A 26,083-nucleotide genomic window follows, 5' to 3' on the forward strand; every position below is an offset into this window, starting at 1 on the left:
TTCTACACTAGCACAGGCGCACACTAGCATTCATTTGTGGGGTACATGCTTTGTTGATTATTGATTTAGTTATATCCTAATTGAGCTAGTAGTGCATTGAAAGCTTCCATTCTTGATAAAGGTGGATAACAAACCCTTTTCACTAAGTAGCCAGGATTCTAGCCTCATCAAGCACTGAATTTCTCGCGCCAAAAGGTGGAGGGCCCAAACTCTAGGTTAAAATAAATAAATAAATAAAGTGAAGACTTCTCCTAAAAGGGTGAGAAGTGGGAAATGATTAGATGGAGGTTGTTTTGATTTGTAGCCTAGTTGATTTTAGCTTGTAAGTCCTTAGGGGTGTTTAAACACCTAATGCCCTAAAGCCGTCCGGTTTGGGAGTCATTGTGACGGCCGGGGTTTTTCAAGCCAGTGCATCCTGTGATGACCCGTAAGATAACCCGAAACAGATCCAAAATGCAGAAGCAAAAATAGAAACAAAGTCTCTAGGGATACATGATATCCCTAAGACACCAAGATGACCTTCCATGAAGTCACGGAACTCAAAAGAATCAAATGCGCAAGCTAAGATTATAAAATGGGAAGGGTACTTGACCAGGGGTAAAATGGTCTTTTAAGACAAAAGTGGATGCAACTGAGTATACCGTTAGATAAACAGGGAGAACTTAATAAATCTAGACTCAATAATCACTTGATTCTAAGTCCGGATGAAGAAGATATGAAACGTCAAAGTTTCATAAAATTAAACTTTTGGGTTTCAAATCAATGCGGCAAGAGTACTTGACAAGGGGTAAAATGGTCCTTTAAGATAGAATTGTATGCAACCGTGCATACCATTGGATAGATAAGCAAAAATTAATAAACTTCGAATCAAAAATCACTTGATTCGGAGTCCGAACGAAGAAGATATAAAGCCTCAAAGTTTCATAAAAACAGACTTTTGGGTTTCAAATCAATACGGCAACAGTACTTGACAAGGGGTAAAATGATTTTTTCAAATAGAATTGGATACAACCGTGTATACCGTTGGATAGACAAGCAAAAATTGATAAACTTAGGCTCAAAAATTCACTTGATTTAGATTCGGGAAGAAGAAGATATGAAACGTCAAAGTTTCAAAAAAACCGACTTTTTGGGTTTCAAATCTGTGCCGGGCCTGCATAGATTTTTGAAATTCAAATGGGGTTTTGAGGGCTTAACTAACATTTTTGGAAAAAATGTGTGAAGAAACCCCCCCCCCCCCTCCAAAATCATGTTTTCTACATGACCATGTCAAGAGAAGTTTTTATTTCTCAAGTGAAATACCCATAATGCTCCTTAGATCAGAACTTTTTTCAGAAAAAACTTAAACGCACCAAATTTTCTAGATTTGTGAGTTGTTTTGGCATCAAAAAGATTTTTTTTTTGTAAAAATACAAAGAAGAAACCCCCCTAAAATCATGTTTTCTACCCAGCAACAAGAAAGAAAATGAAAAAAAAAATATTGTGAAATACCCAGAATGCCCCTAGATCAGAAAAGGGCAAGAGGGTTAAAAAGCTGCTATAAGTACAACAGAAAACTAAACCCTCCCCCCCCCCCCCCCCCCCCTAAAATCATTTTTTTTAAGTGACCATGTCAAGGACAGAATTTATTTCCTGAAGAAAAACCCCAAAATGAACTTAAACCGGATTATGCAATAAAATTATAAAATGAGTCCATAGGAGGCTCAAATCAGAAAGGAAATGGTTTTTCTCAAAAACGATCATGCACACAGACGTAACTTACTTATTAGGACGTGCTACAATGATCCACAGCGTAAAAATACTGTCGATACAAAATATGACCCCTCGACGGCCAAAAATGGCTAAAATGAACTATAAATGGAAAATTTGAAAACCAAAATTAACAAATGATTTTAAATTACCGTTTGTCCCTTGGCCACACTTCATACATGATTAATGAGACCCTATGAAAGAATAAAAATAGAATTCCCACGCCCGATGCAAACATGGTGAAACAACAACTTGTCATTTTTCTATTTTTTCATAATATTTCATGAAGTCAAAAGTTACATAGGATACAAAATAATTGTCATTGGCCTCCGGCCTCATCTCATACATGTCAATACATTCCAAAAGGTGTGCTTATGCACACATTACATGCTTAAAATCAAATACACAAGTTTTGACATATAAGCTACAAATAGCATTTCATGCTAACATTTGCATGAATCATGAATACATTTAAAAGAACTTCAATCCAACGAAACGACCTAGGGATATTGTGCATCCCAAATTAAGGTATCCGTACCTGAAAAATAACTCGATAACTTTGGGGTGAGCAAACAAGTTACTCGTAGAGATGAGAATACATAGACCTAACATTTTACTGTTCATTAAATTGATATAAATCAATATATAAGGTCCATACCACCTAGTGTCTATGTCCAAGGTGAGACTCAGGGAGCACCTTAAGTACCTAAAAACATTTCTAGCATAAACCACATCATTAATGCAATTTAGGCAACATAGCATGCGGTACACGCAACAAGATATTCAATATACAAGTATATGTACACAAGTATACAATCAATATTGAAATGCACTTAAGACAAGTATACAAGACACAATATACTAGGTTATCTAGAAAGTGAATTATCAATATACAAGTGTACATACCAAGTGCACTAAGCAATATTAAAATAGAATACAACATATATACAATATTAAAATAGAATACAACATATATATTCAAGTATACATTTCTAAGTATACTAAGCAATGTTGAAATACATGGCACATAAATATACAAATCTAAGTATACAAATACAAGTATACTAAGCAAGAAATAAAGTACCATACATCAAAGCACAAGTTAAAAGTAATCCACAATTACAACTAGGAATTGAATGCGAAATCAACCAATGGCGGAAAGACAAAAGACGTATGGTTTCAAGGATCAAACAAGTGATCTTAGTTTACTAGCCCGCAACAAACTACTTAGTGCGCACTATATGTTGTAGAGGGAACTCTCATCCCCCGTACTAAAGACATACTCTAGCCTTAACATATTACAATGTCCATACAAGCTTTCCAAAACTCATCAAGTTGTGCAACAAGTATATCACATATACACAATGCACATTTGTCAATTACCATGCACAACCAAGTCATGGAATACAAGCAAGATATGCTCTAGGTCTTCAAGCTACAATGGCATATTAAATGTCATATAAGTATAACGTGTATACAAGAAGTTAAATCATAACTCTACTCATGGAATACCATCTTGTAATAATACACAAAGTTGCAAAATATAAATTAGGCAAAAATATAACATCAATACTTAATTATCTCAATGAAAGCATATTTAATTAAATTAACTAATTAAATTCTCAAGATTTCAAAGCAACTCTAAAAATTCTAAATATAATGTATGTCAAAGGTCATTGCAGGGCCTAATTTAATTTCAAGTTACAAACCCATTCTACCTTAGTTACAAAAAGGTAAATTAAGATCAATGTCAAGAAAATAATTAAATAAATTTCTCAAAACTCATTCAAATATTCTCAATTTAATATATATTAAAGAACAAGTCAAGACATTATTTAAAATCAAGTTACAAGTTAATTCTACCCTAGGTACAACTAGGTGAATTAAATTTCGTACACGAAAATAATTAAATAAATTTTTTTGAACTCATTCAAATATTTTCAATTTAATATATGTTAAAGAACATACCATACTCATTACATATATCAAGTCAAATGTCAATTTAAATGAATGTAACACTTGAATAGAAATTAATTAAAATAACTAATTAATTTCTATAGAATTTAAATCAGTTTCAAATGACTCCAAATAATTATATGCCAATGGTACTATGATGGTAATCACATATATCAACTCAAAAACTTAATTAAGTAAGTGAAACAATTAAATAAAAATTAATTAATTTTAAATAATTAAATCTCTATATTCTAAAACAATTCCAAATGACTTTATACTAATAAAAGTTATAGATCAAAATTAATTTCATGCAAGGTACTACAACCTATTAATTTAAAAATTAAGTATAAGACATGTAAACAATTTATTGTAAGCTATAAAAATAATTAAAGCACTTAGATTAAAAACCTAAATCACCCCCTACCTCACAAGAGGATTGTTCCTCTTGAATCTAAAGCAAACAAAGGAATTTTACAATTTCCTTCAAGGGTTATATAAAGGAAGGTGAGGCAAGTGTTTTGTGTTCCAAGATTTTAGGTCCAAGGTGAGTGGAATGAGATCAAAACTAAGATTTTAAGCCTAGGTTAATGGCTTCTTTCAATGGTGGCTAAGGTTCTAAGTGAGGAACAAGAAGTTTAATGTGTAAAATGAAATAATTAAAACACTTTAGTGTATTCCTCCACTCACTTGGTCAATGGAAGTCAAACACACCTAGTTTTGCACTATCCCTTCACACACACAAAAGCTAGACTTTAATTAGAACCCTACACTTGTCATTAATCCAATGGTTCATTCTAGGCTTAATCTAAAGCCTACACTTGTCAACAATCCAAGCCAACAAGTGTTCCAATGCTAGGCCAACAAGTGAGTGAATCTCTACCCTCCACATATCATCATCCAAGGCTTCCAAATGTGAACCAATGAGATGCTTACAAGTGGCCCAATAAGAGTGTGACACTTGTCACACTTTTCAGTAATTGCAAAAAGGTCCTTTTTGAAAATATCTTGCAAAATAAATTACAAAAAGGTCCCTAAGAAATAAAATAATTACTTTCTATAATTACCAAAGAAAACCCCAAAAATAAATAATGTTTCTAAAGAAACTATGCATCCATGCCCTTTTACATAAAAGTAAGCAACTAGCATACTTTTCTAGAAAAGTAAAAATACACAAAGCATGTAATTTAAATATCATGGATGCATGCAAAATCGGAACCAAATCCAAGCATAAAAAGTGAGGTTACACGAAGAAAATCATTCTCAGGAATAAGACGAAAAGTGAATAGTGTCAAAAAAATGAAAATGTGGAAATGACTCAGTCCTTAAAGGAAGCCGTCAATCCAAAGGAAAGAGTCTCGGAAATCATTTCCGAGCACTCGAGATGACACTAAGTGATGAGTAACTGAACTAAGAAAAGAAAATTTAACAGAAAAAATTTATCCGTAAAATTTCAGAAAAAGGAAAGGAAGGAAAACGACCAGATCATTATAGTCATTAACCTAATGCTCAACCTCATGGATCGTTAAAAAGCTTAATAGATCAACTATGCTTCCATCTTTGATCCTTAGGGTTAGAAAAAAAAAATCGAGTGAAAAGAATAAGCGCACCTAATTGAATAAAGCTTTAATAAAAGGTCCATTCTTTATCTTGATGATCGGTACTAGACTTGTGTGCTAGTTTGAGGCCGGATGTGATCATTTCTTTAGTTGGCTTAGATAGCAATATATTTAATGCCGGTTCACTTAAAAAGGATTCTAGAGTTGTTTTGATTTGCATAATCATTGTCTTGATGTGTGGAGGACCATATTTGCTTGCTTGATGTTGAAATTTTGGGAGATTGCTTGGAAATGGTTAAAAAATTGCATACTTGAGGTAGTTTTCTCCCAATGTTTGTTTAGAATATTGGTGCCTTTTTAGTGAGAAAGAGATTAATGTTTGTGGGTATCATTTTTGGAAACCCTCATGAGACTTCACTCGTCCACTAGGGGTAACCTAGGGGTTTAAAAGGCTTGTTGTATATGCTAAATGCAATTGTGTTCCCTACGAAAGTGGCATTATCCATTTATTGCTTTCTAGTTCATTTTTGTATAGTTATTGGTTTCTTATATTTCTTTGTAGTTCATTATTAGGGACTAGCAATATTTAAGTTTGGGGGTGTGATAAGCGCTAAAAAGTGCACATTTAAATCCCTTAATCTTGAATGTTCTAGGACCTTATTCTACCTTATTTTTTCATTTTAGTCTAATTTCATGTTATTTTCCTTTTCAGGCACTTATCCCCAAAATAAGTCAATTCAGCTGAATTGGAGCATTTAAAGAAACAATCTCAAGCCTAGTGGAAGAAAGGAGCAAAGTGGAAGCAAAGTAGTGAAAAAGCCCTCTCTGATCGATCAGACCAAGTTATGATCGATCACACTTTGATCATTCCAACCCTTTTGATCTTATCCTCACCAACCACTTTTGTCCTTTGCCCAAAAATATCTCAGCCTTTTCCTTATCCAAAAAGTGTTTCGCCATGGTTCGATTGATCAGAGTAACCATGTGATTGATCAAACTGCCTCAAAATTGCGTGAAAGATATATTTCAAGCCAAATTAAAGGTGTGCTCGTGGTGCAATCATTTGGAGGTCCTAGTGCACGAGGGCTGACCATTGGGTATGACATTTGAGCTACCTATATAATGATTTTGGCTATTTTTAGTAAAAGAGGTTAGTTAGAGAGAGGATTTGGCTAGAGATTAAAGAGAGACATACAATTTGGGAAAGTTTTTCCACTCATCTAGGGTTTCTACCAAGAACACAAGAAGAAGAGGATGAATTCTACCATAGAGATAGCCCTTGAGGGTTAGATGACAACATCAATGAGTGGCTAAACCATTCTCTTGGGGCTAGAGATAGCCGTAAGCATGCCTCCTAGACTTTGATGTTTTGTAATTAATGGGGATTTGTGTTGTAATTCTTGTCTTGACCTCTTATATATATATAAATCTTATTTCTACATGATTTGTATAGTTTAATACTTCTAATTGATCATTTAATTCTATCCATATGTCTATGTATGCTAGAATGGATGTTCATGTGTTTATCTCTAGATTTTGTGACATTGATGCATGTCTACGTGTGTTGATATTATGAATATAGTGATGGTTAAGGCATGATGCTTAAATGGATTACTCTTGTGATTTGTTTGATGGTTCATACTTATTTCTTAATGGATTGTGCCACCTCCTTAGTTTACTTAGCTTAATTTTCATGTTATTAGCTTAATTGTAGTGTAATTGCCTTACTTTCTTAGATAGGTGGACAATCCATTCTTGTTGTTTGATGTTCCATGCTTATGAAGACAAGTGGTATATTTATCTAATTTATGGAATGTGCATTAATTGTGAACATATGGAAGGATTAATGGCTTAATTTAATATGTTGTGTTATTCATTAGATTAACTAGACAATGTATGCTTACTTAGCCATCGATGTTTAATATTTTAATTAATGGCACACACTTTTATTTACAACACATAATCCCCCTAATCTATCAAATGTTAAATGTTTAGGAAGGCAATACTTAGTGTTGAACTCTATGTCCCAAGACTCCTCTCTCATATTCTCTACACCTCATTTGTTTTAGTTATTTTACATTGCATTTCTTTAGTTTAAATTATAGTATAATTCAACCAAACAAACCCTCTTTTGATCATTCGACCTACTAATCCAACATTGATTCCAAAGTACCGTTCATTTCCCTTGGAACGATCCCTACTTACTCTAGCTACATTAATAGTTAGTAGTGGTAGTGGCATTTTATAAATTCAAACTTGACCACACTTTTGTGCAACTAGGTATTGACTACACCAACATGCTTAATTGTTCATGTGCTAAGTGTTAAATGTTTAAAAAGCATGCCTAATTGCTTACTTGATTATCTGTTATGTGATTACGTGTTAAGTATTTAGTGCTGATGTATATTATTTTCATGACTATGTTTATCATTAGTTGGGTTTTTCTAGGTGTATGGAAAGTGTTTAAGTGATATCATTTCTTATCGAGTCATCTGTGTGAAGACTTCGTTCTCGTGTGCGTAAAAGTATCATTGTTTCTAATCCATTCTCTCATCTTATAGCGTCATGCCACCATGAAAGGATCCCGGGGAAAGTTCTAGCTCCAATCCTATAAAAGGGGATGAAGAGCAAGTTAAAGAAGATGTTTTGTTGTGTGATTTGGACCCACCAAGAGGGGGACAAGCAAGGGGAACTGTTGATCCACCTTTTCAGATAAGTAAGGAATGGCTTAAGTTGGCTGTTCAGGCAGTCTTTTATGATATGTTTCGGACAACAATGGCGTCATCATCACAGATTGTGCCACCACCGGTACCACCACCACCATCTCCAAAGATAAGTGAGTCAAATGATACTCTTTACCACATTATAAAGTTTGTGAAGTTGATGCCGACTCTGTTTGAAGGCGGTCTAGATCCGCTTGTTGTGGATAATTTCATGGATAGGGTGAATAAGCATCTTAATGTTATGAATTTGGCGACGGATAAGTTGAAGATCACTTTGGAAACTTATAATTTTGTTAGAGATGCTGACATTTGGTGGAAGACCATTTCTCACACCCACAATTTGGATACAATGACTTATGATATGTTCAAAAAGTTATACTATGAGAAGTACTTTCCGGAACCTAAGCGGAGAGAGTTAAAGAAATAGTTTGATGGTTTAAAGCAAGGGAGCATGACTGTCACAGAGTACGAGAACAAATTTACCTCACTTTTGATGTTTGCACCAGGGGTTGCTAATGATGAGGAAGGAAAGATAGAAAAGTTTGTTGATAGCCTTCATCATACCATCAGGCCAATTGTAGCTGCCTTAGAACCGACAAAATATGCGAAAGCAGTGCAAAAAGCCTTGGTGGTTGAGGCTAAAAGCAAGGACAGTAAGGCTATCAAGGGTTCCTATAAGCACAACAAGAGCATGACTGTTATCTCCGAGGGTCAATCACATAAGAAACAGAAGCATGAGCAGTCATGGTTCAGGGGACAGCAGTTAGCCAGATCCGCACCCATAGCTTCAGTGTCCATGACCGAATATTGCTTGTTTCATGTAACGACCCTAAACTGATACCCTTTTAAAAAAAAAAAAGATTTTAAAAAAAGAAAAAAAAAAATTTGGCATGACCTGCCCTAAAAAAGGGCATACAATCACCTATTCAAACAAATAATAATAAAAACGCAATGGCCCTTCCTGGCCTTTCAAGACATATTCAACCTGTCCCAATACAAATAATATATTCTAGTATCCCATTCATCCGTTCATTATACCTCAACATGGTTCATCTCATGGTGGAACATCTATATACCATTTAATCCAAATTATCCTAATTACAGTCCCAAAATATATGGTTAAGATCTAAAGTACATGCTTTACAACATTCAAACAACTTATATAAAAGTTACAGCCCATAGGTATAATTATAATATTAAGAGTCCATAAATCTCTATACTGAATATAACAACTAAGGTTTTACAAAAAAAATATGGGACTTAGATACAAAATAGCAAAATGGTCTTCTAGTCCAAATTAGGCCTGTGGTGAAACGTCATCCGCCACTTCTTTCCCGTTTCCTGAAAAAAAATACTAAATATAAGAGGTGAGCAAAATTGCTCAGTAGATGGTGCCTAAGACACACCTTTTGTAACCCCATGAATCCAAACAAGGAATAGGACAATAGGGGAAGGGGTTATGCTATGTTGAAAAAAATATACAACATAATAATCAATCTCAACATACATAATGAGATGCTATGAAATGTGATACATGCCGATGTCGCTCCCCATTTTCAACATCCAAATCCATCACTTTCAAACCATTAATGTAACCCCCTTCGGTAACTCCTCAGCATTAAGAGAAGGATTAGCTACTATCCATAACCATTGGTACCTCCGCAGCGTCATTTGGGGCCCAGATAGCTCAACTACGCTAAGGCAGTCTCCCTAGTTCTCCCTAGGTTACATTAACCTACCGGCCCTTTGGTGACTCCGCGGCGAACCGGTTTTTCATAAAAATACTTTAATCAAAGCTTCTTTCCCAAAATTCCCCTTTTTCATTTTGAAACACTTTTCCCCATTTTCATACCCAATGACATGCATGAACATTACATACTTTCTCAATGTCATGACAATAAAAGACTTTTATACTACACAAATTAACGTGCTTCCATTTAACAATTGCTAATAAATTACTAACACCATAGGCATAAAAGAATTTACACGTAAACATGCTTTCCACATAGTAAATTCTGACAAGTTTACAAACACACAAGCATATAAAATCAACATTTAAGCATGTTTTTCACACAAATTCACATATACACATAATCATGAATTTCATATACAAAATCAAATAATTTTAGAGGCATTCATCTCAAATCAAGCATGTTTAGCTATAATTAACAAAGAATTATTCACAAGGGAGCAAGAATCTCATAGATTAGGAACCCCTACCTCAAGTATGATGCAAAACCCTCAAATGGGTCTCAAATTTCAAAAGTACTAGGGAGCACCAAAACTGAAATTGCTGGTATGGATTCGAAGGCCTCGTCGTAGGCTTTGATTTGCCGCAAACGGCTTCTAAAAACTCCAAGTATTGAAGGAGTAATCAAGCTCTAAAGTTTTGATTGAAAAAGAAAAGAAAAAAAAAAAAAGCAAAGCAAGGGACGAGAGAGAGAGAGAGAGTTACGGGAGCAGGAGAGAGAATTGAGAAAGTGAGACCAATGTGTGGTCTCTAACCCATTTATGTGATAATAGTGGGTCCCACATATTATATTTTATTTTCCCTTTTTCTTTTATCTTTAATTCTACACCACATACATATATAATGCACCACCATATAAATGTCACATAAGTCACATAAAATAAAATGCATAAAATGTAAATGAACCCAACCAAAATCCCAGTGCATGACAATACCAGTAGCGGGTCCCACAAGGGAACGTCCAGCCAGAAAAAGGGAAAAAATGCGAAAATGCCTAACCTTGCATTTCCAAGAGTCCTGAACTCAATCGAATGCCCCAACCAACCATCCGACACACCTGTCACACCCCATGATGTCTGGTACGTAAAACAGGAAATGACAAAAATACCCTTGCATTAACAAAATTCTGGAAAAAATGAAAAATGCCGAAAATTGGAAATATCACATTTCAGATGTGAGCAGCCATGACATTACAAGTCCCAGTGCACTCAGACTCAGGTAGCTCAGGTAGTTTATTTCAAATATTGGCAGTTAAGGCACCACAAGTTCCAGTGTACTCAGATTCAAATGGCATCTGGTGGGTGTTTTGGGTGTGGCTAATAGGGCCATAGGATGAGGGATTGTCCACAGCAGGGCAGTGGTTCTGGTAGGGGTGGGGGTTCACGGCAAAGGCAGATACAGTCTGCCACAGTTCAGTTAGGGTTTCGACCACCACCACCACCTCATCCATCTCAACCAGCTATAACAGCTCAGAGTTCTCGACCAGGCAGGGGGGCTTCTTCGAGTGTTCCTACTCAGCAATCTGGTTATCAGACAGGTGGTTCTCAGGGACAAAGGACTCAGGGTCATGTATTTGTTGTCACTCCAGCTGAGCCATCATCCAGTCCTTCAGTTGTCAGGGGTATGTTTCCTATGTTCCATTCTTGGGCTTGTGTATTGTTTGATTCTGGTGCTTCCTACTCTTTTATCACTTCATCATTTGCACAAGCATTGGGTTTGGAGGTCAATTGGTTAGATAAACCGCTTTATGTTGACACGCCTATTGGAGGTTTAGTTGTCCTTAGTAGAGTTTGTCGGGGTTGTTCCATTAATATTACCAGGCGGGTACTTGAGTTCGATCTCATCTTTCTCGAGATGACTAGGTTTAACGTCATTCTTGGGATGGACTGGTTGTCATCTTTTAGAGCAGTTATTGATTGTTTCAGAAGTAAAGTGTCGGTGTATACCCCGGATGGGGATTGTTTCTGCTTTGTGGGAGATCGGTGTAATTCTCTTACTCCTTCATTTTATGGTGTTAGAGGTCGGGATCGTCGGGGTTTCTTCTTGGCTAGTCTTTTTGCCGACGACGATGTTAAGTTTTGTGGGGTTGATTATCCAATGCTTGTACGCGATTTTTTGGATGTGTTTCTGAAGGACTTGACGGAATTGCCTCCACACCGAGAGGTGGAGTTCGCTATTGATTTGATGCCTGGTACCGTGCCAATTTCTATGGCACTAATTGAATTAGAGGAATTGAAGAAGCAGCTTGATGATTTAAGGGTGAAAGGTTTCATCCGACCGAGTGTGTCACCGTGGGGTGCACCGGTCTTGTTCGCTAAGAAAAAAGATGGTTTGAGGTTGTGCATTGATTACCGGAAGTTGAATCATACAACCATCAAGAACAAGTATTTTTTACCAAGGATAGATAAATTATTTGATCAGTTGAAGGGAGCCAGTTGTTTTTCGAAGATTGACTTGAGGTCAGGCTACTATCAGTTACGGGTTAAAGATGAAGATATTCTAACGACAGCGTTAGTACAAGGTATAGACATTATGAGTTCCTTGCTATGCCTTTTGGTCTGACTAATGCACCAGCGGCATTCATGGATTTAATGAACCGTGTTTTTCATGATTACTTGGATCAGTTTGTGGTAGTTTTTACAGATGATATACTTGTGTATTCACAGACTCGGGAGGAGCACGAGGTCCATTTGAGTATAGGGTTGCATATCCTACGAGAACACTGTTTGTATGCCAAATATAAAAAATGTGAGTTTTGGCTACAAGAGGTGAAGTTTTTGGGACACGTCATCTCGGAAGGTGGAGTTTCAATAGATCCTCAAAGATAGAGATAGTTTTGAATTGGGAGCAACCTAAAAACATTTTTAAGATTTGGAGTTTTCTTGGCCTAGCGAGATACTATCGTCGTTTTGTGAAGGACTTTTACAGTTTGGAAGCTCCTATGACCAGACTGACCTAAAAGGGAATCAAATTTGTATGACATGAAGCATGTAAGTCTTCCTCTCAAGAGTTAGAAATAAGGTTGACTACGGCTCCAGTATTGGTGATACCAGAGCGTAGCTTGGGTTATGTGATCTATTATGACGCTTCACGTGATGGTTTGGGTTATGTACTGATGCTGGGTGGTAAAGTAGTGGTTTATAAGTCTCGATAGTTGAAGACTCACGAGCTTAACTACCCTACTCATGACTTGGAGTTAGCGGTAAACGTGTTTGCTTTAGAGTGTTGGAGACACTACTTGTATGGCGAGAGATTTGAGATATTTTTGGATCACAAGAGTCTCAAGTACCTTTTCTCCCAAAAGGACTTGAACAACATACAGAGGCGATCAGTTGAGTTCTTGGAGGACTATAACTTTGATTTGCAATATCATTCGAGTAAGGCAAATATGGTAGCTGATGCCTTAAGCCAAAAATCTCATGGGACTTTGGCCGGGTTAGCCATTCGGAAGTGGAAGACGCTTGAAGATTTGGTAGAGATGGGATTTTATTATTTTGATAATGATGTTGACAGTGAGTCAGAATTTTTGTTCAGTCTTGTGGCTCAGCTTACTCTTGTCGAACGAGTGATTGAGTCACAAAAACAGGATCCGGATTTGGATGCCATTTATGCTTTGATCTCTAGTGGCGAGACAGTGAAAGATTGGACCTTGCAAGCAGATGGAGGTCTACAGTTCAGGGGTTTGTTGGTTGTTCCTACAGTTTGTCGTGAGGACGTCTTACGGGAGTTTCACACTTCCTACTTTGCAATTTATCTAGGTGGTACCAAAATGTATCACAATGTGAAACATCAGTATTGGTGGAACGGAACGAAGAAGAATGTTGCACAGTTTGTGGCTAGATGCCTTATGACGAGCCCCTTTCTATGTGTTTAGAAAATGAACTTTGTAATGCAAGAGGTCGCTTCACAAGGTCAAAATATGATTGTGGTTTAGGAAGCCTTTAAAAGTCAAAATTATTTATAAAACCGCTACTACGACTAATGAAGTATAGCGAGTAGGGATCGTCCACAGAAATTATACATGTTGGAATTTAATTTCGACTCTAATGTACCAAATGATTGCAAAGAGAGAGATTGGTTGATTAAACTAAGATGCAAGGAAATTAAAATGCAATCAAAATATACTAAGTGGAGATAGGGATTTAAGAGATGAGAAGTGAGGTCTTGGGGTCCATTGGAATTGCCACCAAGCTTGTTTACTAAACCACACACTTTCAACTAATTTGGGGAAAACCTTTTTGTGAATAAAATGCGACTACCAATTGCAATATTAAGCATGGACTATCAAATTCAATAATGATTTGCTTACCTAACCAACAATTAAACTAAGTGTAGAACAACCCATCAATTCTAAGCATGACCCATCAAACTAGTCACAATTGTAACACACATCAATCTAGATAATCATGAAATTTGTAATAATAAGTCATGGAATATCAAATCAAGTATAGATTATCTACCTACCTACAAGCATGAATTAAATTATAGAATAACCCATCAAGCATAAGAATAATCCATCAAATTAATTGACAAACCCATCTAATAGAAACCATGTCTAACCATTACTAGATTCTCAATTAATCACACATCGACATGCAATTAATATAGAAAAACTAGTGTAGAGATTAATTCCCAAATAATCACACATAAGACAATATGTAATCACATAGAGAATTAATAGAAAGAATTAATCCATAGAAATCAAAGGAGAACCCAAAATTCATTAAATTCACAAGGCTAAAACACTAATCACAAGATATTATTCCCCAAAAAGTATGAAAAAGATAGAGGTTTAAATTACAAACTTGGGGCTCATCCAAGCCCCAAGGAGAAGTCTAGCCAATCATAAAGGAGGTAGATGTGATCTTGGAACCCTCAAGGGAAATCCCCAAACATAGCTCCATCTTCTTCCTCTTCTTTTTTGTTGAATTCTAGAGAGAGAGAGTGTGTAGATCTTGAGATGTGTTCTTGGTACCTCCACTCTTCTCTTTTCTTCTAACCCTAATCTCTAACTTTTCTAGAGAGAGAAAATAAAATTACAATGAAATAAAATTGAAGGCAAAAGATAGTAAAAGATACTATACAAAATGGTTCAATTCCCTTTAAATACAAGGTCCTTGGAGTAGTGAACAAATCAAAAAATAAGCCCTTAAAATATCTAATCTAGCAACATGTGGTAGGTAGAGTTCGGGGGCGCAGGAATAAAACAGCTCGCTGCCAACACATTTTCGATCAATCGAAGAAAAGCTTCGATCGATCCAAATCCACTGGTGGTGAAATTCTGCATTTTTGACCTTTTCCGGATTTTTCTGAAATCTTCTCAAAACTTTTGCTTGACTCCAAAAAAGCTGTAATAGACCATTTTTAGCCCATTTTAACCTTATTAACCTAAAATAGACAAAAACAAATATAAGTACTAAAACGAGAAAATAAAGATAAATGAATGGACTAAAATACCCTCGTTTAGGTGCTAAAATGCGTCATATTTGAGCACTTATCACCTTACCTGTCAGCAGGTGAAGACTGAGCACCAAAGACCAGCAGGTTTGTTGTAGCCATTACCGGTAGCGTAGTGGAAATGGGAACAGATTGCCATGGATTTTGTGACAGGTCTTCCCAAGTCACAGCGTAGAAATGAAACCCTATGGGTCATTATTGATAGATTGACCAAGACGGCTCACTTTTTGCCTATTAAGGCAACAGATAACGCAGAGGCACTTGATGTGCTGTATGTGAAAGAGATTATGAGGTTGCATGGGGTACCAATATCTATTGTATCGGATAGGGATGCCAAGTTCACCTCAAAATTCTGGGAAGGACTTCACGCAGCGTTTGGCTCACCATTGCACTTTAGTATGGCATTCCATCCACAGTCGGATGGCCAGTCAGAGCGTACCATCTAGATTTAGGAGGATATATTTCAGGCATGTGTTCTTGATTTGGGAGGTAGTTAGGAAGATCACCTCCCACTTATTGAGTTTGCTTACAATAACAGTTATCAGGTGAGTATTCAGATGGCTCCATTTGAGGCGTTGTATGGTAGACCATGTAGTCTCCTGTTTGTTGGACTGAGGTGGGTGAGATAGCCGCCTTAGGACCCGACATTATACTCGAGACTACCGAGAAGATTAAATTGATCAGACAGAGGTTGCTTATAGCTTAGAGCTGATAAAAGAGATATGCGGATAGGCGAAGGCGACCGTTATCCTTTGAGGTGGGAGATCACGTCTTTCTTCAGGTTTCTCCACGGAAGGGTTTGATGAGGTTCAGGAAGAATGGCAAGTTGTCGTCACGATTCATTGGACCTTTTGAGATCTTGGACAAGGTAGAAGAGGTTGTCTACAGGCTGGCTCTGCCACCGCAGTTAGACAAGGTCCACAATATTTGTCATGTATCTATGTTACGGAAGTATGAGCGAACCCGTCTCACATTCTTGATTGGGTTGATGTGGACATTGATGAGGATGTTTCCTATGAGGAAGGACCAATTTAGACCCTTGACACACGGCAAAAAGTGTTAAGGGACAAGACGATATCATTGGTGAAGGTCCTTTAGAGGCATCACAGAGTTGAGGAGACTACTTGGGAGCTTGAACAGGAAGTTTGCTCCAAGTATCCAGCGTTGTTTTCTTCCCCAAGTATGGCTTAATTTCGGGGACGAAATCCTTTTAAGTTGGGAAGATTGTAATGTTCTTGTTTTACGGCATTTTTTTTTTCTTCATTTTTCAGAAGTTCTGCTGTTGCGAGGATATTTTCGCCTTTTCTCGTTTGGTGTACCAGACACCGTGGAGTGTGCCGGATGTGTCTAAGAGTTGGTTCCATTGAGTTCAGGACTTTTTGAAATGCAACGGTTGCCAATTCGGCAGTTTTTCCCTTTTCAGGCCGGGAGGTCCCGCGTGGGACACGCTACCAGAATTGTTGTGCACGGGGTAGTGTCACAAGTCCATTGTATATTGATGAGCGCTAAAAAGTGCGTATTTAAACCCATTAAGCTTAGGCATTCCAATACCCTTATCTATCTTACTTTACCGTCTTAGATTGATTTTGTGTTATTTCCATTTTCAGGCACTTACCCCGAAAATAAGCTAACTCAGCCAAATAAGAGCAGAAATGAAGCAATTTTGGGATGAATCAAAGAAAGAAGCTAACTGGAAGCAAAAGGTGGAATTCAACATCTTCAATCGATCTCAGATCAAAGTTCGATCGATCCAACATGATCGATCTCAACACTTCAAGATGGATCTGAGCCATGATGACATTTTCAGAGATCTCAAAAGTTCGATCAACCCAACATCATTCTTCAATCGATCGAACTACCTTGTCCTTATCCAAATGATTGATCTTATTTAGTTGTACCTCCCTACCAACCACTTTTGTCCTTTTTCCCAAAAATATCTTCGAAATATCCCAGATTTGTTTTTATCCAAAAAGCGCCACCATTGAGGATCGATCCAGCCTAAGTTCGATAGATCTTAGACATGTTCGATCGATCCAAGTCCAAGGTTCGATCGATCGAACTTCCTCCAGTGCGAAAAAGTTAAATTTCCAGCTCACAAAAAGTTGTCATTTATCTAATCATTGGGGAATATTTGCTCTACGACCCCAGCTTATTTTGGGTGTCATTTGACCTACCTATATAAGGATAAGGATTACTTTTTACATCATATCATATCATACCTTGTAGAACTCTTGGAGAGGAAGGTTAGAGGAGGAGGAGGCTAGAGACACCATTGGAGACTCTTCATCAACCAAGGAGCAAATCTCTATCATGGAGTTAGCCCTTGAGGGTTGGAGAAGCACTACCATGAGTGGCTAGACATCCTCTTGGGACAAGAGTTAGCCACAAGCATTCTTTCTACATCTTGATTTTGTGTATTATTGAGGAATTAGTATTGTAATACATGTTTTGGCACTTTTATATATGTAGATCTAGTTTAATCATTGATTTATGTGGTTTAATGCTTCCAATTAATCATTTCATTCTATCCATATGTGTATGTATGCTAGAATAGATGTTCATGTGTTTGTCTCTATTTCTTGTGTCATTGATGCATGTCTATGTGTATTAATGCCATAGATCTATAGATTGTCAAAACATTGTGCTTAATGGAATGCTTTTGTAATTTTCTTGATGGTTTATGCTCATTTCTTGATGGATTGTGCCTCTCCCTTTGCTTAATTAGTTTAATTTCATATCATTAGCTTAATTGTAGTGTAGTGGTAGCATAGTTGTTAGATGGGAAGACAATCCATGCTTATTGTTTGATGTTCCATACTTTTGAATGCAAGTAGCATATGTCTCTAACCTTGTGGTGTATTTGGCTTGTGAGCTTAATGAAAGGATTAATGACTTGCTAGATATATCGTGCTTTTCACATGCTATTTAGACAATATATACTTAATTGTTAGATATATTGTGCTTTTCACATATTGCTTAGATAATATATACTTAATTGGTCATCATTGCTAGTTGAATCAACCAAACACACACACACATCAATATTGCAACACATATTTCCCTCATTAGTCACTTGTTAAGGGTGTAGAAAAGTATTGTTTGGTGGTGACCTCTAAACCCCAAGATCTCTCTCTCTTACTTACTCTTTATTGCATTTAATTATTTAGTTTAATTTGCTCTCTAATTTAATCAACCAACCAACTATTTGTTTGATCACTCGACCTACTAACCCTAATAGTGATTCCATAACCAAATTCGACTCCAATCCCTTGGAATGATCCCTTCTCACCCTAACTATATTTTTAGTGAAGGTAGTAGTGGCTTTTATAAATGTAAAACTTGGCCCTCGCCTTAATGCACATTCTCTAAACTTGTGGTGTAGCGACGACGAATCACAAACCCACCAAGTTTTTAGCGCCATTGTCGGGGATTAGGCAACGTCGTATTTGTGGAATCAATTAGGAATTAGTACTCTTTTGATCGTGTCTTTACTTTGTTTTTATTTTTCTTTTGATTACTTATTGTGTTTGTTCATCTTTGACAAGGAGCATTGAGCTAGGAAGCAAGCAAAGGAGCATTCAAGCAAAGAAGCTAAGCAAGAAAGGAAAAATGCTAAAAATTTAAAAAAATTTGCTAAGCTAAGCTATAAATTTGGAGTTGAAGTGCTAAAGGACCTTTGTAAGACTTTCTTTACTCAATCCCTTAGTTAAATCGTAGGCCCGCGTGGAGGCTTGTTTTTAAATTCTTAGATAAATCGTGAGCCCGCATGGAGGCATTCTTAATTGTTCTTTGCATCATTGTTGTTAAAGCATAGGAGTATGGGTTAAGTATTTGTGAAAAAAGATTCATTGAATTGTTGTGAAGTCGAAGTGTTTGTTCATTTATTGTGTTTGTGTATTTTTACATTATGCATGCATGGTCGTAGATCGCTAAGACTAACTCTTGTCCCTCTTGATTTGCATCTTGAATCCGTAGTTAGAAATCTTAGGGGAAGAGGAAGTTCTAGTTCTACCCAATCCATTACATCAATGGAAGGCCATAATGAAGAGCATGTAGAGGACCTTGGTCACATAGACCAACAAGGTATCCTCTATCCAAATGTGCATCATGAGAACATTCAAGCACCATTAGACATGCCTAGGCTATTCATTCACCAACCACAACAACAACAAGGCCAAGTTCCATTTGGAATGCCAAGGCCAATGTATACTCCACAACCTCCCATCATTCAAGGAAATCAAAATCAAGGTGCCCATGTTGCACCTTAAATTGTTAATCCTCCACTTGCTTTAATAGATCACTATGTGCCTAATGAATACAATGCACCCACATGCATTCAATTGCCACCATTTAGAGCACATCACTATGAAATTAAGCCGCAAACCATTCAAATGCTTCCTAACTATCATGGACTTCCAAGTGAAGAACCTTACAAGTATTTGGATAAGTTTCTTGAAGTATGTTCCACCGTAAAATATACGGACATGCCGAAAGAGGTCCTACGACTCAAACTTTTTCCATTCACCTTAAAAGACAAGGCAAAGTATTGGTTTAACAATCTTAGGCCTTTTTCAATCACTTCTTGGGCAGAAATGCGACAAGAGTTCTTGAAGAAGTACTATCCGGTTTCTAAGACCAATGCCATGAGAACTTCCATTAGAGAATTCACACATGGGGATGGGGAAACATTCCATAAGGCATGGGAACACTTTAATGAATTGCTTAGGAAGTGTCCACATTATGACATGCCCAAATGGCAATTAGTTCAATAATTCTTTGAGAGCTTATCGGACAATTACAAAGGCATGGTTGATGCTTCCATGGGTGGCTCATACATTGATAGGCATGACGATGACGTGTGGCGTCTTTATGAGAGCATGAGTGAAAATTCTTTGCATAGAACATTATCATCCAAGAATTGTAGAAATTCACAAGGTAGGAAGAGTGTTGGCTTACATCAAGTCGACCATTCAAATGAAATAGCCGCCGAAATGAAATCTTTATCTCAAAGGTTTGATCAATTTTTGATTAACCAAAACTCAGCGAACCAAGTATCTTCCTTCCCTAACCATTCTCATCGTGCATCAAATGAAATATGTATGACTTGTTCTAGTGTTCTTCATTCTACTTCCCATTGTCCTCACAGACAAGTGCATAATGAACCTAATGAACAAGTCAATGCAGCTTTTGTGAACCAAGGGAACAATCCTTATGGTACTCATTATAATCCAAGTTGGAGAAATCATCCGAATTTCTCTTGGAAAAACCAAGGAGAGGGCTCAAACCCTTCCCAAGGTGGTTTTCAAGGGAAGTACATTCCACCTCCACTTCAAAACCAAGGATCCCAAGGTTATAGACCTTATCAATCACAAGAGAATCAATTTGCTAACTCTCATTTTCTCAACCAATCTTATTCCCAAGGAAATGCTAGAAGTCCCGCCTTTGAAGAAAAAGTTTTGAATACTTTGGGCACTCTTGAGGCAAACACACAATTGCTTCATTCCCACTCGCAATCTAACAAGCACTCTTAATGCAAGAGAGAAGGGAAAGATGCCTATGAATGCCCCACCTAAGCAACAATGTGTTGTGGAACCCATTCCTCATCGGAAGGCCACACCATTAAGCATGTTAATGCAGTGACTACCTTGCGGAGTGGTAGGATTGTGGACAATCAACTCGAAAAGTTCAATAAAGAGAGTGAACCGATGCAACCTCAAGTTGTAAACCGTCCCGTTTCACATCCCATTCCTCCTTCATTGCATATACATGATCTTGTGAATGAGAAAGCTTCAAAATCTGATTTGAAGAAAGATTTGCCGAAAAATGAATTTGAAAAGGTTTTGTTGAAAAATGATTTGAAACAAAATGATTTGAAAAATTCTTGTGTTGAAGAGTTTTCAAAAGAAAATGCTGAAAAAGTGTTTGAGCCAAAAGCTCCATTTCCAGATGCCTTAAAAAGATCCATTTCAAAAGACAAGCAAAAGGCAAAAACCAATGAAAACATGGAAATGTTTAGGCAAGTGAAAGTCAATCTTCCACTTTTGGATGCAATCAAGCAAATTCCGGCTTATGCCAAATTTTTGAAAGACTTGTGCACCCAAAAGCGGAAGAACAAGAGCCAAGCACCAAGAAAAGTGGTTTTAACCGAGCATAGTGAGCTCAATTTTGCAACGTAACACTTTACCGAAGTTTAAGGACCCCGGTTCACCTACTACTTCATGCATTATTGGTGATCATATCATTAATCAGGCGCTTTTAGACTTAGGAGCAAGTGTCAATCTTCTTCCATATTTAGTGTATGTGAAATTAGGCTTAGGAGTCTTGAAACCGACGTCGGTGGTTTTGTAACTTACCGACCGATCCATCAAGAAGCCTAGGGATATCATTAAAGATGTTTTGATAAAGATTGATAAATTTTTCTTCCCCGTTAATTTCATTGTCATTGATACGAAACTGATCCCCAATCCGAAAAGCTAAATTCCCGTTATCCTTGGCCATCCTTGTTTGGCAACTGCTAATGCCAACATCAATTGTAGGACGGGGATAATGAAGATCTCATTTGGCGACATGAAGGTGAAGTTGAATATCTTCAATCCCACACCCAACTCATTTAACAAATATGAAGGAGAGGTTAATGTTATAAATAAATGCTATGATCTTTAATATCAAGGAAGTGAGCTTTTGTATAAGATCAAAACTTCAAAGGGATTATCTTCAACCTTGCATTCTCAAAATCTTGTTTCAAATTCTTGCCTTGAAAGGGCATGGAAGCCCAAAGATTGTGATTGCATTGACAAGGGATTAAAAGTTTCTTTTGAGCTTAATCCCACAAGTTCTTCAAAGAACTATTTGTTGGGTGGAGTTTAAAGCATCTATCATCCCAATAAGGAGGGGATTCATTATAAGATCTTTGATCTGGGCTAAAAGAGCCCAATGTCTTGCTAGAGACGTTAAACACTAGTGCGACATTTAGTAGGGTGTCAAAACCCTATTCCTCCCTCATTTCTATCTTAAATTTCATTTCTTACGAAGTCTAGATACTTGTTTTTGGTTCATATACATTGCTAGGAACTGTGATTAGAATTGCATGAACTTTTATGTTGTGATTGAGCATTTTGCATAGGTTCGATCGATCTCAAATGAGAGTTCGATCGATCAAACTTCCACCTACATCCAACACTTAGAAAAATTTTCGACCTGCATCCAAATCACCTCTCTGTCCCATTGTTCAAACTTATTCTCAGATCGATCAGACGACCTTAGATCGATCCAACTTTAAAGTTCAATCAATCTTGAGTTCCAACACTTAACCAAATTTTTGAACTAAAAACCTGCATATTTTTGCTCTCTGTCTGATCGATCGAACATTTTGTTCAGATCGATCTTAGTTCTTCATCTCACCATCTTTGACTTTGTTTAACTTTTTAATTTTAAAAATCCAAAAATATTTTTATTTTATTTTCTGTTTCAAAAATCCCAAAAAGATTTTATTTTATTTAAAAAAAAAAAAAGGATTTTACTTTATTTATTTCAAAAATTCAAAAAGATTTTATTTTCTTTTATTTTATTTTTACTCTTATTTTTCAAAAATTCAAAAATATTTTCTATTTTTCAATTTTTATTTTTATTTTTATTTTTTAATTTTAGTTTTTAATATTTCAAAATTTTTAAAAAATTCTAAAAATACTTTGAAAAGAGATCATCACAGTTCGATCGATCTGAAATCTCAGTTCGATCGATCGAACTGAACGGGAAAAGTTTTTAAAAATAGAGCCTGAGGGTCTCAAGATCGATTCATTAGATCGATCCAACCCTCCAAACCCTTGTCCCTCATTCCCGTCACCACTGTGCACCCATCTTCATCATCTTCTCCGGCGAATCTCCAGCGAGATCCGGTGAGCGTTGACTTCTCTCTTCTCTCGGATTCCATCACCCCCTTCGCATTTCATCCACTTCTCTCATATTTTAGGTGAGATCCGAGATCCACTTTGTGATTTAAGCTTCTATTTTATGTATTCGTACTTTACATGCTAAATCCATGATATTTTGATGATGAAATCCACCATTGATGAAGCTTGAAACATTGTGTATATATGTGTATATTTGTGTTTGTATATATTTGAGTTTTGATTTGTTTTGTGGGAGTATGGGCTTTGTAAAGTGAGTAGGATTGAGGAATTGTTGTGTTGATGGGCCCATGACACTATTCGTGAAGGCCCTGTGCCATCCACGTCACAGATCTGTGACCTTTCGATTTTCATCTTCACACAGTTTGATTGATCAAACTTCTATCTCAGATCGATCTTGAGAGATCGATCGAACTCATGTTTTTCAGTTTCTCAAATCGATCGAAGTTTTGAGATCGATCTCACATTTTTTGTGATCGATCGAATTTCACATATTTCATACACACATTCCATGCATCTTATCTTGTGTCCATGTTATCTCATTCATGCACAATGCCTGTGATATTCCACATTGGATGCATTTCATACTCATATTGCTTAGCATGTTCACCTCCTGTCACTTATATAGATTCACGTCATATATGTTTTGTCTATCTTATTTGACATGCATGTTTCTATTTTGTACTTTCAATTCTTTATTCTGGCACTGACTCCCCTTGCAAGTTTTAAATTATTTTTCAGGCCATAACTAAGCGCAAGACTATTGCCGAGAGGCAACACGGGCCTCAGAGACGTATCAAACCTAGGATAGAGGAGCCAACAAAGCCCTCTCATATACAGGAGGAGCCATTAGAGTCTACTACACCTTAGTCACCTTCTCATGAGGCTGAGGCTGATCATATTCCATTTACTTCTGAGGCTCAGCCTACATTTACACCATCTCCATCTCCATCACAGGCTGAGGCTAAGCATTCACCATTACCATCTCCACCACACCAGCTAGCTCGAGAGCGTGACAGGACCGCGCCTAGATATGCACATATGACAGTGGACCATGAGTCAGTTTTTGACACAGATTTCTTCTCCAAATCGGTGCTGACCCGATCAGCTTATGATGATATTATCCAGAGGGGCCTTGTAGCTATTCTTGCCCCAGTTACTAGCTAGTACGGATGTTCTTCTAGAACCTCCGACCGTCCCCGCGTACCACAGCAGAGCTGGTCACTACCATAGATGGCCATCATATTTCTATTACTGTGGACACACTAGCCAAATCATGTCATTGTCCACACTGATGCCCTCCGGAGCTACAAGAGCTTTATCCTAGGTTATACAGGCCTTCTTATGCTGACATGACAGTATTTCTGATAGGTCACCATGCCGATGGCGAGACTTTCGCCACCCGTACTTATCTTCCAGATGACCAATGGTTCTTTGATTTTGTTCTCTTTCGGAACATATATATGGCCGGGCACAAGATTCAGCAGTGAGGAGACTATCTGACAGCCCTCTACGTATTTTATACAGGCCACTGGGTATCTATCCCCGCGCTCATCTGGAGCGTGATAAAGAAGCTCTTCGATGAGTATATCAACAAGGAAAAGCCCAGAAGGGCTAAGTCTCTCCCATTTGGCCACCTCATCACCCAGATACTGATTGATCAGCGCTATCCTTTCCATCCTCAGGAGCACCCTAAGAGAGATTCCTGTCACTTCTTGAAGAAGGACTGGGACAAGAGCTACAATGCTATTATCACCAAACTACAGGACCACACAGTAGTGGCTGCAGAGGAGCTCGAGGCTGAGGAGGAAGAGGCAGCAGCAGAGGCAATGGCAGAGGCAGCAGCAGCAGACCCCGCAGCGAACGATGTACCAGTAGGTCCAGCTGCCGAGAACGTAGATATTGATTTAGAGCGACATGTAGATGACGCAGAGTAGCACTCTCCAGCTGGGTCGCCAGTACACGAGAAGGAGCAAACTCAGGATCTTTCTTCTGATTCATCCGTACTTGAGGCTCCTAGTCAGACCCCCGGCTTTGGAGAGCTTCTTCAGGCTCTTGAGGATGCAGTTGTTGCTATCAAAGCTGATACTGCTGCCATTCGAGCAGATGTTATAGCCCACTGAGCTGATTTTGCTACATTCCGCATGGATGTCATGACTGCACTCCGAGACTTATCTTACGATATCCGCGGAGCTTACCCTGCCCGTCCTGCCTCGTCCACCTGAGATTCCCAGTTTCTTCTATCTTTCCTTACTACATCTCTATGATCTATAATCCATTTTTGTCACTGTATATTATTTGCAGCCGGATATGTCGGCTTTGCTCTTTTGATGTACTCTATACTTTATGTTCTTTATATATGTTTTTGCTATGGATGTCATCTATTATGTTCTCATATCTATCTGCTTGACTCCATCAGGTGCATCACAGTGACTACAGTGAGAGAGAATGCTACATAATTTTCAGGACCACCCTTATACCTCTCTCACTATTTTATTTTATTTACACTTACATGTCCACTGTCCACTGATTATCCCTTTTTGTTATCTGATGAGTTTATCCGAGTGCCAAATTTCAGGACCACAGTTAATCCCAAGTTTAGGGGGACCATGCCACCCACTTTGGATACTTCAGTCCCAGCCATTCTTTGCCTTAATTGCACTGGTATACTCTTTCCTTTTGTTCTCTTTGCACATTGAGGATATTGTGCCGTTTAAGTTTAGGGGTAATGGTGTATTTTACAGTGTTTGCTTTTAAATTCAAAATTTTGAGCATAACTTGTGTATTTGAGAGATTTTCTATGATTAGTCCATATTAGCGATGATTTTGATCTTTTGAGGACTATATTGCTTAAAATTTAAAAATTGTTTGACTTGAGAGTCCAATACTCCTTGTATTCCTTGTGGATGCCATTTATGAGTAAATTTTTCGAAAGATTGATATCTTGCTTGCACTTGTGGTCCACATCATCTTGATTTTGTGATT

Source organism: Cornus florida, unplaced genomic scaffold, assembly GCF_030987335.1.
Source record: "Cornus florida cultivar Cherokee Brave unplaced genomic scaffold, ASM3098733v1 CherokeeBrave_3.0.0_Hap2_Chr06, whole genome shotgun sequence".
NCBI classification, from domain to species: Eukaryota; Viridiplantae; Streptophyta; class Magnoliopsida; order Cornales; family Cornaceae; genus Cornus; species Cornus florida.